The sequence below is a fragment of the Oncorhynchus gorbuscha genome, linkage group LG19, assembly GCF_021184085.1.
Source record: "Oncorhynchus gorbuscha isolate QuinsamMale2020 ecotype Even-year linkage group LG19, OgorEven_v1.0, whole genome shotgun sequence".
Classification (NCBI taxonomy): Eukaryota; Metazoa; Chordata; class Actinopteri; order Salmoniformes; family Salmonidae; genus Oncorhynchus; species Oncorhynchus gorbuscha.
In genome coordinates, this window is record NC_060191.1 from 58,547,316 (window position 1) to 58,553,315 (window position 6,000).

Below are 6,000 nucleotides of genomic sequence, written 5' to 3' on the forward strand. Positions count from 1 at the left end.
AAATAAGGGAAATAATTTGTTCCACATTTGTATTGATAAAACCTTGTGGAAATTATTTGTATGCAGTCAGACATTTTGGTAAGGAAGTGAAATATCAGATCAACATCAGAGATGTAACAATGACCAGACAAAAATAGACCGATTTTATTATGATATACACAGCATTACATATCTGACAATATAAAAACATATCCACAGCATTCAAAATGCTTTTTTTACTGGTCAATCAATAACAGGAAATAAAAAATAATCAATCTAGTAGTCAAACATTAGGCTACATAAAATAGTGAGATGTGAAAGGGTCTCTTTTCCAAGCTTAAAAGGATAGACATTAAACATTGGCCATGCTGTCAAGCCGCGCTCAAAACAACTGGAAGCTCGGAGTTGGGATATCTGACTACAGGGAGTTCAAGACAACTGGGAACTCGGAAAAAAATGAGCTCCGACTGGGAAAATATGTTTTGAATGGTCATCCAACTCCGGAATTGCAAGTCGGGAACTCGAGCCTCTTTCTAGTACATGCTAAACATATTTCATGTAGTCCTCGTATCCTGTTTTAGAGAAATGTAACCATCGAATATAGAGCTTTCATTGTCTGCTTATTTGCCCCGTTTATTTATCCTACGGTTCTGACTTGGTGTACAGGGAGAATATTGTAAGAACAGCCCATGTTCTGAATTCTGTAGCTGTACATTTCAAAACTGCTGAGCAAATAGTCATATTGACGACATCCGTCCTAGCTTACTCATTAACTTCTTGGTGACAGGGGGCAGTATTTTCACGTCCAGATGAAATGCATGCCCAAATTCAACTGCCTGCTACTCATCCCCAGAAGATAAGATATGCATATGATTAGTACATGTGGATAGAAAACACTCTGAAGTTTCTAAAACTGTTTGAATCATGTCTGTGAGTATAACAGAACTTATTTAGCAGGCGAAACCCCGAGGACAAACCATTCAGATTTTGGTTTGTTTGAGGTCACTCTCTTTTCAATGAGTTTTCATTGGGAATCCAGATTTCTAAGCAGTTCCTATCGCTTCCACTTGATGTCAACAATCTTTAGAAATTGGTTGAGGTTATTCCTTTGTGTAATGAAGAAGTACAGCCATCTTGAACGAGGGTCACTTGAAGTATACTGTTAGATAGAGGCGCGTGACCAGAAAGCATGCTTCAGTTTGTTTTCTTCCTGTATTGAACACAGATCATTCCGTCTGAAATGTTATCGATTATTTACGTTTTTTTTTTAAACTAAAGTTGTGTCACAAAAGTAGTTTGAAATGTTTTGGCAAGATTACAGGTAACTTTTGAGATATTTTGTAGTCACGTTGAGCAAGTTGGAACCGTTGTTTTCCTAGATCAAACGCACCAAATAAATGAACATTTTGGATATATATTGACAGAATTAATCGAACAAAAGGACCGTTTGTGATGTTTATGGGACATATTGGAGTGCCAACAAAAGAAGCTCATCAAAGGTAAGGCACAAATTTTATTTTTATTTTAGCGTTTTTGCCTGCAGGGTTGAATTATGGTTACTCTCTTTGATTACAGAGGTGCTATCCTCAGATAATAGCATCGTTTGCTTTCGCTGAAAAGCCTTTTTGAAATCTGACATGGTGGCCGGATTCACAACAAGTGTAGCTTTAATTTGCTATCTTGCATGTGTGATTTAATGAAAGTTTGATTTTTATAGTAATTTATTTGAATTTGGCACTCTGCATTTTCCCTGGCTTTTGGCCAGGTGGGACGCCCACATATCCCAGAGAGGTTAATGTCTTAATCGAAATTACAGATTGCCTCCTATCCACTCATCGTTCCCTTATATCTGAGGCTGGTAACTTATCCTCTGCAGCAGAGGTAACTCAGGGTCTTCCATTCCTGTGGTCGACCTAATGAGCGCCAATTTCATCATTGCGCTTGATGGTTTTTGCGACAACACTTGAAGAAACTTTCAAAGTTATTTACATTTTCTGTATTGACTGATCTTGTCCCGCTAGCGAAACAACTTCTGGTGAAACTGGAGGGCGCACAATTCAAATAAATAATTAACATTTAGGTACAATAAGTGTCTTATATCGGCTGAAAGCTTTTATTCCTGTTAATCTAACTGCAGTGTCTGATTTACAGTAGCTATTACAGCGAACATGCCATGCGATTGTTTGAGAATGGCGCCCCACATCAAAATATTTTTCCACCAGCACAGGTTTCATACATTCACATATAACAATGAACTATTCACTTACTTTTTGAAAATCTTCCTCTGATTTGTCATCCAAAGGGTCCCAGCTATAACGTGTAGTGTAATTATGTTAAATAAATCCTTCTTTATATCCCAAAAAGTCAGTTTAGTTGGTGCCATTGATTTGAGTAATCCACTTGTTCAACATGCAGAGAAAGAAATCCAAAGATATACCCCTAAACTTTGTTTCAACAAGTCATAATACATTTCTATTTACTCCTCAGATACCATAAATGTAATCAAACTATAATATTTCTTTCAGAAAGTTCAATAGGAAAACGATTTTAGCAGGTGCATCATTTCTTCAAGGTGCGCTCAAACACACATTTCCAAGACCGTGTCCTTCTACTTAAACTGTTATTTCTTATTAGTTTTTGAAGTTACAAGCCTGACACCTTGAACATAGACCGCTGACACCCGGTGGAAGCCATAGGAACTTCATTCAGGGAGCTAATTTACAATATGACCTTTCTCTTGCATTTGTAAGAGGATGGTCTCTCTGAAAAAAAAGATTCCGGATGGTTTTCTTTGGATTTTCTCCTACCATATCAATTGTGTTATATTCTCCTAAATTATTTTAACATTTCTACAAAGGTGTTTTCTTTCCAATGGTATCAATTATATGCATATCCTGGCTTCAGGCCCTGAGCTACAGGCAGTTTACTTTTGACACGTCATTCAGACAGGAAATGGAGAAAAAAGGGGCCTATACCTAAGAAGTTAAAGAAATGATGGACTGTTGTTTCTCGTTGCTTATTTGAGCTGTTCTTGCCATAATATGGACTTGGTCTTTTATCAAATAGGGCTATCTTCTGTCTACCCCCTTACCTTGTCACCACACAACTGATTGGCTCAAACGCATTAAGAATGAAAGAAATTCCACAAATGAACTTTTAACAAGGCACACCTGTTAATTTAAATGCATTCCAGGTGACTCATGAAGCTGGTTGAGAGAATGCCAAGGGTGTGCAAAGCTGTCATCAAGGCAAAGGGTGGCTATTTAAAGAATCTCAAATGTAAAATATATTTTGATTTGTTTAACACGTTTTGGGTTACTACATGATTCCATATGTGTTATTTCATAGTTTTGATGTCTTCACTATTATTCTACAATGTAGACAATAGGAAAAATAAAGAAAAACCCTTGAATGAGTCGGTGTTTTAAAACTTTTGACCGATAGTGTAGGTACAGCAGATCACCTTATCGTATGGGACACTTTTAAATGTACTTTTAGAGGACATTCAATACAACACTCATTATTAAAACAAAAGCAGTTTAGGTCAAAGTAGATTAGACTAATAAAGGAAATAACAGCACAGGTAGATGGTAATGGTACTTTACTATAGAGGGACAAAATAGTTTGGAGGAAAAACTAAAATAATTGGAAGTACTTACTCAAGAACGACCAAGTGTAATTTATTACAAGAATAAAGCGAATGGGATGGAAAATTGTGGAAAATGCACTACATTTTCTTGAATCTTCAACATAGAAATGCTACCAAAAATAATTTACAGAAACTAGTTACAAATGATGGAGTTATCCATGACTCACCAAATTATATTTTGAAAAAGGAAGCAAAAAAATGTAAGCATGTGTTTTCATATCAATCCCCTCCATTTCCACTGAATGATGTTAACTGTAAGGAAGGATTTCTTTCCTAATAATAATACTGTAAAATTAACAAATTTACAGAAAGACCTGTGTGAAGGACAATTTACAGTGGAGGAACTTTTTGAGAATATTTTCAGTCTGGGCTAAAAACAGGGCTTGATGGTATATATTATGGTATGCCAGTAGAGGTATATCAGACCTTCTTTTTTTGTACACAAAGATCCACTATTAGCATGTTTTAATTACTCCTATAGAAATGGTGGACTTTCAGGTGCTCAACAAGAAGGTCTGATTTCATTACTACTGAAACAGGACCCAGATGGTAAGTATAAAGATCCAGTCCATTTAAAAAACTGGATGTCTTTAACACTGCAAAAATCCTGCCGAAATGCATAGCATATAGATTAAAAAGGTTTTACCAAATATTGTTCTTCCTGATCAGACAGTTTTTTTACATAAATGTATGATATATTGGAGATAATATAGGACAATTACTTGAAACAATTGAACATTATGAAACATCAAAGATACCAGGCCTGGTCTTCATAGCAGATTTTTAAAAGGTGTTTGATAAAGTAAGACTGGAATTTATATATATATATATATGCCTGGATTATGTAAATTTTGGTGAATCTCTTATACAATGGGTTAAAGTTATGTACAGCAACCCCAGGTGTAAAAGAGTAAATAATAGTCACTTTTCAGAATGTATTGAGCTTTTAAGAAGAGTAAAACAAGGCTGTCCGTTGCCTCCTTATCTACTTATTATGGCAATTGAAATGGTAGCTATTAAAATTAGATCCAACAAGAACATCAAGGGGATAGAAATCCAGGGGATATAAAGTAAAGTGTTAATGCATGACGATGACTCTGGATCCCTGCACAGTCTAATTGAAGGTCTTGATCACTTTTCTAGGCTCTCTGGACTAAAACCTAATCATAACAAGTGTACCAAATTACGTATTGGCTCGTTAAAAGACACAGTATACACTACCTTGTAGTTTACCAATAAAATGGGCGGATGGTGAAGTAGACATAGAGTACTTGGTATTCATATCTCAAAAAATATAAATGAACGTACCGCAATCTATTTCAATAGAACGTTTGCAAAAATAGATAAGATTCTGCAACCATAGAGAGGACTATTTCTTGTCTATTTCTGAACAAATCACATTTGACTAACTCTTTGGTCCTATTACAGCTGACTTATTCAATAATGGCACTGCCTACTCCAGACAACTCGTTTTTTAAATCATATGAGCAAAAAATATTTCATTTTATTTGGAATGCTTAGCCATACAAAATTAAATGTGCCTATTGATATAATGAATATGAGTTTGGGGGGCTAAAATTATTAAATATTAAAGCTTTAAACCTCTCACTAAAATCTTCACTCATACCTAAGTCATACTTAAACTCAAAATAGTTCTCCAGTAGATTATTAAGAAAGGTTCATCCTTTGTAAAAATATAAAAATGCCTTCTTGCCTTTACACAGACGTCTCATTTCCGACTTATTGAAAATGACATTTTTTAAAAGTATTTCCCTTTCTTAAACAAGCCATACAAAGCTGGTTTGAATTTCAGTTTTATCCCCCAGAAAAGATGGAACAAATATTACAACAAATATTATGGTTAAACTCAAATATACTGATGAATAAAAAAACATTCTTTATGGACCCCCCCAATGGAATTATATTTATTAATAATATTATGAACAGAAACGGTAGAGTTATGTCACATATCCAGCTATAAAAGGAATGTCTGCTCAATCCAAACTTACAACCAACTGATTGCAGCATTGCACCAAAAATGGAGGAGGCAAGTGGAATAGGGAGAAGGTAGGGAACTTGTTTGTCTGCCATATACAGTGGGCTCCAAAATTACTGGCACCGCTGACTGGCAATGCACAAACAATACTTAAAAAATATAAACAATGTAATTATAGAAATGAGCTCAAAATACCAATGTGAGAAATACTGTACTTTATTAATGTTTCAGTGGAACCAACCACAATCATACAATTATTTAATACAAAATACATTTAACCAATATCAAGGTTTCATAATTATTGGCACTCCTCATTTAGTACTTAGTGCAAACACCTCTGGCAAGGATAACAGCGTGCAGTCTTTTCCTGTAATGT